At 36.5% G+C, this 12,604-nt stretch overlaps 1 protein-coding gene and 1 pseudogene across 5 annotated transcripts in view; one reads left to right on the plus strand and one right to left on the minus strand.

The window, feature by feature from the left end:
- The window catches only part of LOC102404567, a 76,511-nt pseudogene extending 74,586 nt beyond the window's left edge, over positions 1–1,925 (plus strand).
- The window catches only part of GRM8 (glutamate metabotropic receptor 8), an 865,522-nt gene that overhangs the window by 585,507 nt on the left and 267,411 nt on the right, over positions 1–12,604 (minus strand). The window lies entirely within an intron of this gene.

A 12,604-nucleotide genomic window follows, 5' to 3' on the forward strand; every position in this document is an offset into this window, starting at 1 on the left:
TGAATTCTGAATACAAGGCCAATTTAACACACTCCTGAACAACTCCTTCCTCCTCCCCTGGCCCAGTCACAGAAAGCTCAAGGAAATCAGAATAATTCTAATATTTGCCCAAATGAGCTATAACTAAGCAGGTGAATCTACTAAATTGAAAACCACAGTAGAGCATTCTAAAATCTAAATATAAATGAGATAAGTATAATGACAAATGTTACTCTAATAAATATTTTAAATATATATAAGTACTTTACTCTCTGTTGTACTTTAATATTCACAGAGAATGCTTTTCCATATTGTGAATTGTTCTTGGAGTTGGGCAGACTTTATTGCCTGCTAAAGATCAGAAGATGCAACTGTATACTCATTTTTTAATTCAACATATACTTATCTATGTCTTTTCTAGCTGCTGGATATATCACCATGAAGAAAACAGATATGGTACCTGTTCTCATGGACCTTACTTTCTAGTAGAAAGATTAGCCATAATAGGTAAACCATTAATGGAAAAGATTATTTAAGTTATGAATTTTTTTTAGCTATGCTGCATGTGGGATCTTAGTTCCCTGACCAGAGAACCTCCTGCATTGGAAGTGCAGAGTCTTAACCACTAAATAGTCAGGGAAGTCCCTAAGTTATGAATTTTAATGCTAGAGTATCTTTCTTTCCGACTCATGGCAACAAGCTATTTTTGTTTCATTCAAGTGAGCCCAACACCACAGTCATCGGTCTGTTTTCCCTAGATGGTCTTCAGATGGAGAACACTGATGGTTTTAGGATTTCCTTAAATCTACTGGGGTTTTTTTTCAGTCTTCTTTTCTTTAGAATTTCTACCCACAATTTTTATTTTTTTATCTTAACACTTCTGATTTCAAAGTTTTGCTTAACTTTGCCCTTCCTTGAGGAAAAAGAGCTTGTATGTTCTCAGTATGAATCAAGACTTTTTTTCATTAAATAAAGATATTATTACAAACATATCCCAAACTAATTATCTTAAATTATCAAAATAACCATTCTCCACAGTACTGTTTACTGTTTTTTCTGCCTTTTTCTCATTTAACTGTCTACCCACAGCTTGAAAAAAAAAAAAAAAATCTCGCCTGTATGCTTTATTCCATCATCAAGTGTTCTTCAGGCTTTCTAGTTTCAATGATCACATTTTTAGATGTGGCTACTCTTCACTACTTCTATTTCCATATAGTACAACAAACTACTCGACATTCCCTCTTGGAAAACCTCCACCCCCAGCTTCTTCACCTTGTCATTAGATCGCCTTAGTTTCACATGATTAGTTCTTGGACAAATATCTTTATTCTGTTCCCAGGGGGCCATACAGTCGAGTCTGTCACTACTTATACCTGAATGACTAAAACAACTTCCCCCAAAGGTTTAATATCTCAATTTCTCTCCCTTGCAATTGATCATGTACACTAAATCATAGTTAATCTTAAAACACTCTGCCATTGCCCCTCTCTGTCTTCTCTGCCCTGGGAGCAGCTCTTGCCACTGCCCCCACCCCCAGAAAATATATGCCTGCCCCAAGTTTATCTCTTTGCACTCACTGGTCAGGATTACCTCTCAGCTGCTGAGCCAACCACTCTCTGTGATGGTACTAACAGATGAGAGTTGCAGCTTGGCAGTCACATGTCCCCTGACCTTACTTATCCCTAATAGCAGCTTCCAAAATAGCACCATTTCAAGGGACATTGACACAGCAGCCAAGTTCATTTGGGTTGGAACTGCCACAGTCAGAGGGGCCTGGCTCTGGGGTAGGGATTAAGACTGTGTTTGGGAGCCTCAGCACTTGTTATGCCAAGAATCCATCTCTGAAGCTACAACTCTTCTCTGAAGCCATTCCAGGCTTTGCCCTCTTGGAGACCATGGGGGTCTTTTGCCTGAGGATGGCCTTTCTCATCCTCTTTGCCATGTGAAGGAGCTGTCTCCATCTTCCAGGGTTCTTTCTTCCACATCTTGTCTGTTCTGTATATTTATTTCCCTATACCTTTCCAAGCAGCCTGGGGGAAAAAAATGGTCAACTCAAGGTTTGACAGAGAGAAAACAAATAGTAAATACTGTATGAATAAGAAAAATTATAGCCTGCCATTACCCTAGCTAGGAATGCACCTTGGCTCCCTAATACCTACAGAATCAAGTTTCTCTTTCATGAACTCAGTGCTTGGAAAAGATAATGCTGAAACTGAATAATTCTATTATTAAAGTGACCTTTTCATTTAGGAGGATTATAAATAACCTGCTTGGTCCCTGAAAACGATTTTGGATTTTTCAGGCTTATGTGCCATTGGCTTCTATGACTTAGGTACCTACCTATGTCTCCTCACATTATCTAGATAAAACTTTCCTAATTATCTTCCTCCCAAGTTTCTACCAAACTCCTTCCACACAGCACACACATGCGTGCACACACAAACACACAAAGGAAGGAAGAAAAAAAAAAGCTTTTAGAAATAATTTACCGAGTTCACTGACATAAATGGGAGTTATAAGAAGCACAAGCAAACTATTTCAGCATTATTTTGGCCAAATGTATATACCTTTCCCATTTCCTTTACGCCCACATGAAACCTACACTATGTCTTTTTCCATAGGCTCCAGCTCAGTAGCTTGAATTACAGAATGACATTCTACAGGCAACTTTTGGTTCAACATCCACAAAATAAAATCAGCTCAGCCTTTGAAGAGAGGATCTACTAGTGATTAATAAATTCACCACTCCCCAGGAGGATAAAAAATAAAAAGAACAAACTGATTACTTTGTTGTGATTTCAAACTAAATATTTATCTTCTATGTATTTTACTTGTCGAAAGAACAAGATTGCAATTTGAGTTTATTAGTAACTGAAGCAGAACTAATGAAAGATTCCTTATTAGCATGTTCTAGCTACCTTTTCAAAAACATCCATTTCTTCTTTCATGAAGATTAAACGTATGAAAGAAAATTCAAGTTTCTTTTATTAGTATCATAACTAGCTCTAGCAATCAAGGGAAAGGAAGTTTCTCTTATCTTTCTGCCATGTTTTATTGTAGTTAAATTAATACTTGTAGTTGTATTATGTCTTTAATACAAGTTAACTGATGCTTAAAGTAACTAAAGTCCAACATTTTTCCCTTTTTTATAATTATTAGTTTCTATTATCATAAATGTACTAGACTCTGAGAAACTCCATAGACTTTTATATTTGCTATTTTTGCATTTTTCAAGATTCCCTAAAAACTATTCAAACTTATTAATACACATCAGTTCAGTTCAATTCAGTCGCTCAGTAGTGTCCGACTGTTTGCGACCCCATGAATCGCAGCACGCCAGGCCTCCCTGTCCATCACCAACTCCCGGAGTTCACTCAAACTCATGTCCATTGAGTTGGTGATGCCATCCAGCCATCTCATCCTCTGTCCTCCCCTTCTCCTCCCAGCATCAGGGTCTTTTCCAATGAGTCAACTCTTTGCATGAGGTGGCCAAAGTATTGGAGTTTCAGCTTCAGCATCAGTCCTTCCAAAGAACACTCAGGACTGATCTCCTTCAGAATGGACTGGTTGGATCTCCTTGCAGTCCAAGGGACTCTCAAGAGTCTTCTCCAACACCACAGTTCAAAAGCATCAATTCTTTGGCGCTCAGCTTTCTTCACATTCCAACTCTCACATCCATACATGACCGCTGGAAAAACCATAGCCTTGACTAGACGGACCTTTGTTGACAAAGTAATGTCTCTGCTTTTTAATACACTGTCTAGGTTGATCATAACTTTCCTTCCAAGGAGTGAGTGTCTTTTAATTTCATGGCTACAGTCACCATCTGCAGTGATTTTGGAGCCCCCCAAAATAAAGTCTGACACTGTTTCCACTGTTTCCCCACCTATTTCCCATGAAGTGATGGGACCAGATGCCATATATGTATATATAATATAATATACATTAATATGCATAAGCAATCTCACTAGATGAGACCATAGTCAATCAATGCTTAACCCACTTCTCAATACCACTGTATAGGAGCTTCAGGTTATCAGAATTAACTTCATTGACTTGGAGAGTACAGAAGACATAAGTCATATTCCAGGTCACTGGCAAATAAGTGTGCTCAAATACTTCTGTATCTGTATGACAATATTTACTTAACAAACACATAGAGTACTTGCTATGTTCAAAGACTTTTATAAATGTAAATTCATTTACTCCTTCTAAAAACCTTGTGAGCTAGGTAGCATCATGATCCCCATTTATAAACAGAGAAACTGCAGCATAAATAGGTTAATGGTCTTGCCCAAGTCCACAGAGCTAATATAAGGAAAATTTACAATGTGAACCTAGCAATCTGGCTCCAGAATCTGAGCTCTTAAACGCTCTCTTAGGCTGCCTCTCCATCTTCAAAATTATTTGCATAGTTAGAATATAATTTCAATACTAAGGATATTAAAGGTTTTAATTTTGTGAAAAAAATAACATTTTCTTTTCATATCTGAAATCATTTCATGGTTGCTCTTACACAGACACCCAAGGTCTCCCTGATCCCCCACCACACTGGCTCAGGTGCCCTCTTGCACCATCCAGCTCTGTGCCTTCTCCTATGGCAGCACCTATCACGATTTCTGCATATTAAATACTATGTTCTTTCAGAGCAAGGAATTTTCATAGTTGCATCACAAACACGTACCTGTGCAGATAAAGCATTGTTACAAATCATCCAGCGGCCAGAGTTAAATGACTTCCTTATCAAGTTCTGACACTTGTGATAGCAGATTATGACTTTGCAGATGGCTCAGTAGTAAGGAATCTGCCTGCCACTGCAGGAGAGGCAGGCTCAATCCCTGGATCTGGAAGGTGACCTGGAGAAGGAAATGGCGCCCATTCCAGTATTCTTGCCTGGGAAATCCCATGGACAGAGGAGCCTCGCAGGCTACCATCAATGGGGTCACAAAAGAGTTGGACATGACCTAGAGACTAAACAACAATGACAAATAGATTTTTTCTCTTCACCCACGGGAACAGGCACACTCCAGTTTTAAAATTAGCCAATATGTGGACATAGGCTGGGCATTTGAAGGAAATGATACTGCAGAAAAACAGGTAAATGGATGGTCCACTTTCTTTTTGGCATAGGGCTTTCAAAATTTGAGAGGCTTCGAACTTATCAACACTGGAGTTTCTCATCTGAAGAAGTGGCAGCTCAGTTGCACTGAGCATTTGATGCTAAAAGCCAAGGAATGTATACGAAGCTCCTCTGACAAAACACTACCATCCAAACCTCACAGCAAGCAGACAATCGCCAGCTAGCGCGTTGCTCTGCACAAGAAATGATGTTATGTCATTTTATGCAAAGGACATCAAAACTATTTGTCAGTTTAACAGAGGATTTAGATACACCAGGAGAAGGCTTTCACGTATCACTTTAAGCATTTCCAGGAAAAATTGCCGTAGAAGCTCTTAAGGCACAATAATTTGAACTTAACTAGACTTAACCAACACAAACTATAACTTTTCTAAAGTGTCTATAAGTTTAAGGATTTGTTAGAAGAGCTCTACTCACACTTCAAAAAGAAAGTTCTCCAGAGACATGGTGATTTATTTACTTTTGTCCAGCAACATTCACTCATCAGATTGTTAGTTATGTACCCTTAGTGCTAGGCACTCTACTCGGTGTACTTACATGAATCATTTTTCTGCCGATAAAACCATATTTTTAAATAGAGTTAATAATTTCCAGGTATTTTGTCAAATTTAACAACAGTAGATAATAAGTTTTCATAAACATGGGAATAAAGCAGAATTTCAATGGACACAATCCTACATTTTTTGCTGAATGCCAGGAACACATGTAGGTATGTGTCAGCTTATACATGTAGTTTGAGTGTTCTGATTAACTATCCATTTGGCATTTTTGCCTAATTTGATCAGTCAGTTTCATTGAAATAGTCAAACTGACTTTAGCGTGTAGACAGGGATGGCTGCAGGTCCATAACATGAGAGAGCTGAATGGACATCAGAAGACCAACTTCCCTGGACCACAAGCTTCTGAGCATAAGAATCATGACTTCTATGGTTCTGGGGCTGGATGCATTTCCCAGCACAGGCCAGGAATCAATATATTAGTGCTTGAATAAATGACCCCACATAACCTCTTTCAAACCTATGAAATTATTTCCCATTTAAAAAAATTTCCAGAGATACCAGACATGAAAATGGCCACTCGGCCGTTACTGTTATAATATTAACCCTTCCTAAAGGCAGAGATCATATTGAGGCTCTTAAAGCAAAATGATTTGAAACTAACTAGATTCATGAACCAAGGCAAAGTATAACTTTACTAACAGCTATTCACTTCAGTGAGATTTCCTTAATGCTCTTAACTTTTCATCCCTGATTCTGTTTTATTTGGGGTTTTGGTTTTTTACCTTTTGGTTATCTTTTGAGGGTACTCTAATTATTGTTAGAAGCTGACAAAATAATAAATTATAACTCTGCTCCTTGGTAACCAGCTTAAATTCTTTTAACAATACATGATTATTCAAGCTTATTTTATTCAAGCTTATTCTTCAAAATATTGGTAATATGATAATATGAAATGTGCACCCCCCACCATACTGTCGGTACCCTTTCTACTACAATACATGTCTGCATAATCTGTTAACTAAACTCTAAGCTACAGCAGGGTCCAGGTTCCCATCCCTTTTTCTTACCATCTCTGACAGGTTACACATGACAGTACTCCAGAAACATGTTGGAGAAAGAAATAGAATACTGCAAATCAAGGACCAGGAGCTAGCAAAGAAAAGTGTCCCAAAGCTCTCTGATGGAAAACTGAATTACAGATTCTACAAGAAGCAAAATATTCTCTTTTACTCTCCCTCTTTTAATCATCACTTTTAAAACTTATGCATCATCATAATCAAATTCCACTAGTGCTAACCTGACGGTGTCAACATTTTGATGTATTTATCGGGCAAACCCAAGAGCCATTCTTGGGCCCTAGCCACCTTCTTCTGTGGTTAGGAACCCTAACGGTTACTTTTCCTGCTTCTCTTGTAGCCAAGGATTCTCATGTGGCACAGTTCTAGCTGGCACTACCACTTGCCTGGTCTTCCTATCCTGACATATGACGTCTAAACCTGCATTGTGCACAATGCAACCATGAAACAAACAAAAAAAAAAAAGTGAAAATGAAAGGCCAGCTTGTTGGGAACCGTAAAAGCAAAGATAACAGCATTATTGAACTATGCAAGCAAACCAATGTAAGCAATCTGCTTCTTTCAGGAAACTTGATATGAGGAAAAGATTTTTATTTGTGTAAGCCACTGTTAACATCAAATGCCTTTCAACTGAGTCATCAATTAAGACAGTTATGGTTTAAATCCCAATTCTGCCTTTTACTAACTATCTGACTTTGGGCAAATTACTGAACATCTCTAAGCTAAGTTTCTCATCTGTATAATGGACACAAGTATAACTGCCATTAGAGGATTGTTGTTAATTATTGTGAGAAATATGAAATAACCCATGTAATTAGCAGAACTTTAATATTACTCTCAAACATTGAAGAGATATATATACTAATACTAAAATATAAACACATACAAATATTTTTAAAGTTAATTCTGTGTCTTTTCTCCTTCCAAAAAATTGCATATAAAAATTAAAGATTTAGGGTGGTAGAGAATTCAACTTTTTTTAAATAATTTTCACTCTATATCTCTTTTAGGTCAAGACATCTACAATTAGCATTAAAATGTATAAATACACTTGTGTAATTGCATTAGGTGGTACCATAATTACTATAATTAAAATTTTTTGTTCTAGTTATTGTCATAGAAAAACAAACCGCTTCCTCAAGCCTAAGGATAGACTGGAATGGCTCATGGTAACTCTCAACTTGCTTTTACCATCTCACCCAGAAACCCAAGTCATTGTGAATCTTTACCATTTCATTTAGTAGGATATTTTCAGAATATTCAACCATTTCTTTTGGATCACTAAAGAAAACAACAGGTCTCTGGGTTTTGTTTCCCCTTGTTTTAGTCATAAGCATTTCAGCTTCACCTCAACAAGATCATCATTCCAAATGCTTCTCTTTGGAAGCTTTATCTTGCAAGCTTAATAAAAGACAGTGTTCCTAAGCCTAGAGATTTTCCATTTATAGCTTTCCATTAAGATTCTTAAAGGTAGATATTATTCCAATTAAATATTTAAAGGTAGATCCTTTTATGAAATAGCTTTTTTATTAATTCAAAAAGAGATAATTATTTATACTTCTAAATCCTTTCTAATAGGATTTGAATTGACCTACAACAAAAGACATAAATAGATCAAGATGGAAATAAATCAAAACATACCACAGTACTAGAAAAGTAGATGCAAATATAAAATCATCATTGGTGTGATTATGCACAACATTCAGCTCTGAGCTTCCCTGAGACTAAGAAGAAAATGGAAATATAGTTGATTAAGCAATTTCTCACAACTTTATAGAGCAGAGCTGTAATACTTTTATATACTGATTCCGAGTGTGGCCTTGGTACTAAATTGCATTAGGAATTTATCTTATGGGTCTTTTTTCAAGGAAAATTGAGTTTCATAATATTCAGTATTTTCATCAATGAGGTTCACTAGCTGCTTTGAACTCCAATAAAAGTCAATAGCATGACATTATGCCAGTAATTTTTAAATTATTTTTAGCTGTGGAACCAGGGAAATAAAATATTATGCAGCAGCTCATATATAACATGGACAAATAAGAACTGCTCTAATTGAAACAGAATTAAAGGGCCTGAAGCTAGCATAATCACTTGACTACAGACTCTGGGTAAGGAAAAAGCCTGTGTAGCCAACAAACTGATCATATTAGTTACAAATATTAAAATGGAAATAAAATGTCCTGCAGCTAATATCACATTTAATGGTAAAAGATTGCATATCCTCTCCCTATGACTGGGCACAAGGCAAGAATGTCTACCCACATCAGTGCCACTCTACCTGACACAGGAGGCTCTAGCCAGTACAGTCAAGAAAGGGAATGTGGGAGGGAGGAAATACCAGGAACACAGAAAAAGAAAAAGCAAAACTATCTTTACTCACAATCAATCCGATTGAGTACTGGGTATATAGAAAATCTTAAAAAAAAAAAAAAAAAAAAAAAGCCACTAGAGCTAAGCAAGGTTGTAGCATACAAGATCAACACCAAAAGAATCATTACTTGTATTTCTATATACAAACAGAGAATTGGAAATGAAACAAAAATACATTTATGATAGCATCCAAAAACTATGAAATACTAAAATTTAACAAAATGTGTACCCAAGTAGGATACTTAAAATTATAAAATATACTGAGAAAAATTAAATAAGTCTTAAGGAAGTTGCTGAAGACTAAATTGTATACCTCCCACTTAAATTCATATGTTGGAGCCCCAATTTCCAATGTAATGGTATTTGGTAATGGGACCTTTGGGAGGTAACTGGGTTTAGATGAAACAATGAGGCTGAAGCTCTTATGATGAAATTAGAGCCCTTATAGAAGGGAAAACATGAGAGGGCTTATTTCTCTCTCTCTACACACAACACAAGAGGGTCATACAAGCATACAGCAAAATGGCAGCTGCCTTTAAGTCAAGCTAAAGAAGCCTCAGCATAAAAACTACTTTGCTAACTTGATGTTGGTCTTCCCAGCCTACAGAACTGTAAGAAAAAAAAATTCTGTTTTTTAAGGCATCCAGTCTATGGTATTTCATTATGGCAGCCCATGCTACGACAGAGATATTACCATGTTCACGGGTCAGTTGGCTCAACGTTGTTTATCAGTTCACTCAAAATTGTTCTACAAATTCACCACAATCTCAATTAAAATCCCAGCAGGCCCTTAAGAAAGAAAGTGAAGTCGCTCAGTCGTGTCCAACCCTTTGCGACCCCATGGACTGTTGCCTACCAGCTTCCTCCATCCATGGGATTTTCCAGGCAAGAATACTGGAGTGGGTTGCCATTTCCTTCTCCAATATAGGTCAGCAATTCCACTCCTAGATATATACCTAAAATAATTGAAAACAACTGCTAAAACAGATACGTTTATGTCAGTGTTCACTGCAGCATCATTGACAATAGCCAAAAGTTAGAAACAACTCAAGTGTCCCATCCACAGATGAATGGATAAACAAAATATGGCACATTTACATAATGGAATATTATTCAGCCATAAACTGGAATGAAATTTGATACATGCTACAATATGAATGAATCCTGAAAACATTAAGTGAAATAAGTCAGTCACAAAAGAACACATAATATATGATTCCATTTATGTGTGATGCCTAGAACAGGCAAATTCATAGAGGAAGAAAGCAGATTACAGGTCACCAAGGGCTGGGTTGTATTGAGTATTGCCCCTTAGTGGGTACAGACTTTCTGTTTGGGGTCATGAAAAATTTCAGAAATAGTGGTAATAGTTGCATAACATTGTGAATGTAATTGATGTCATTGAATTGTATACCTTAAAATGGTTAAAATAGCAAACATTATGTTTTATATATTTTACCACAATAAAAAAAAATTTACAAAAGAAAATCCTAGGAAGTTTTTTTTTTGTTTTTTTTTTTGTAGAAAACAAGTTGATTGTAAAATATACATGACTATATAAAGGACCTAGAACAGCCAAAATCACTTTGAAAAGAGTAACTAAGTTGAAGAATACTACCTGATCTGAAGACTCACACTAAGGCTACAATAATCAAGATAGTATAGTATTAGATATGTAGCTCCAATATGATCTATATAGATATATAGATCAATGGAGGAGAACTGAGTATCTAGAAGTAGATTCACATACAATCAATTAATTTTTGACAAGATGCCAAGGTAATTCAATACTGAGAGGAGTCTTTCCAGTGAATGGTGAAGAACATCTGGATGTGCACATGAGTAAGTGAACTTTGAGCTTTCCTCAGATTATACATCAAATTAACTCAAAATGGATCATAGACATAAATATAAACACCAAAACTATAAATCTTCCTAAAGGAGAAAACTTTGCAAAAATCAAGAATTAAGCAAGTGAATTTCACCAAAATTAAAATCGAATCTTGAGAAACCCCATTAAGAAAATAAAAAGCTAAGCACCAAAATGGGAGGGACCAGGGTGAAGTGCTACACATATATGTATCTATATATGCTGCTACTATTCAGTCACTAAGGTGTGTCCAACTCTGTGACTCCATGGACAGCAGCCCACCGGACTCCTCTGTCCATGGGATTTCCCAGGCAAGGATACTGGAGTGGGTTTCCATGTCCTTCTCCAGGAGATCTTCCCAACCCAGGAATTAAACTCGAGTCTCCTGCTTGGAAAGTGGATTCTTTACCACTGAGCCACCTGGGAAGCCATGTATATATGTGTGTATATACATATATACAAGTATATATACACACATGTATACATGTACACACATATGTGTGTATAAACCATATGTATGTAAATGTATGAATACTTTCACATGTGTGTATATATGTGTGTATATATACAAATGTGCATATATATGAATTTTTGCATTTATAAATTCATATATATGAATTGATGTGCGTGCATGTGTATCTGACAAAGGACTTGTATCTAGAACTTAATAAGACAACAAAAACCTATCATATAAAATTATCAAAAGGTTTGAACACTTTATAAAAGAAGATACACAAATGGCAACTAAGTACATCAAAAAATGCATAATTACATCAGTCAAAAGAAAAGTGCAAATTTAAACCACATTAACATACCATTGCAAACCCATCAGAATGGCTAAAAATTTAAAAACTGGATCAAGTCTCATGCAATGCTGTTGGGACAATAAAGTGGTATAATTACTTTGTAAAGCAATTTGGAAGGTTGCTCTAAAGTTCAACACACATCTGTCATATGACCCAACAATCCAAAGAACGATTAAACCATATGCCTACTCTAGAAGAATATCCATGGCAGATTTACTCTTAGTAGCCAAAAAACTGGAAACCAAACCAACTATCCATCAATAAGTGAATAGATAAACAACTTGTGAAACACACATTCAATGGACTACTACCTAACATTAAAATATATAGACCATTTTACTATTGTTACATGCAATGACATAGATTAATTTCAAAAACATTTTGCTGAGCAAAAGAAGACATATATACTATATCATTCCATTTATACAGAATTTCAGTACAAGCAAAACTATTTTAAAATGACAGAAAATAGTTCAGTGTTTGCCCAGGATTGTGGCTAGTGAGAGAGAGGGATGACTGCAAGGTGGCATGAGAGAACTTTTTGGGGTCATGGGATCGTCCTGTACCTTGACCGTGATGATGATCACACAGATACGTGTTGTTCATCACTAAGTCGTGTCAGACTCTTTGCAACCCCATGGACTCGGCAACATACCAGGTTTCCCTGTCCTTTACTATCTTCCAGAGTTTGCTCAAATATATGTCCATTGAATTTGTGATGCCGAAATTCATTGAGCTTTATACTCAGAATCGGAGAAGGCAATGGAAAATCCCATAGACGGAGGAGCCTAGTAGGCTTCAGTCCATGGGGTTCCGAAGAGTCGGACACGACTGAGCAACTAAAACTGAACTAAAGTTCA

The sequence above is a fragment of the Bubalus bubalis genome, chromosome 8, assembly GCF_019923935.1.
Source record: "Bubalus bubalis isolate 160015118507 breed Murrah chromosome 8, NDDB_SH_1, whole genome shotgun sequence".
In the NCBI taxonomy this organism is placed as follows: domain Eukaryota; kingdom Metazoa; phylum Chordata; class Mammalia; order Artiodactyla; family Bovidae; genus Bubalus; species Bubalus bubalis.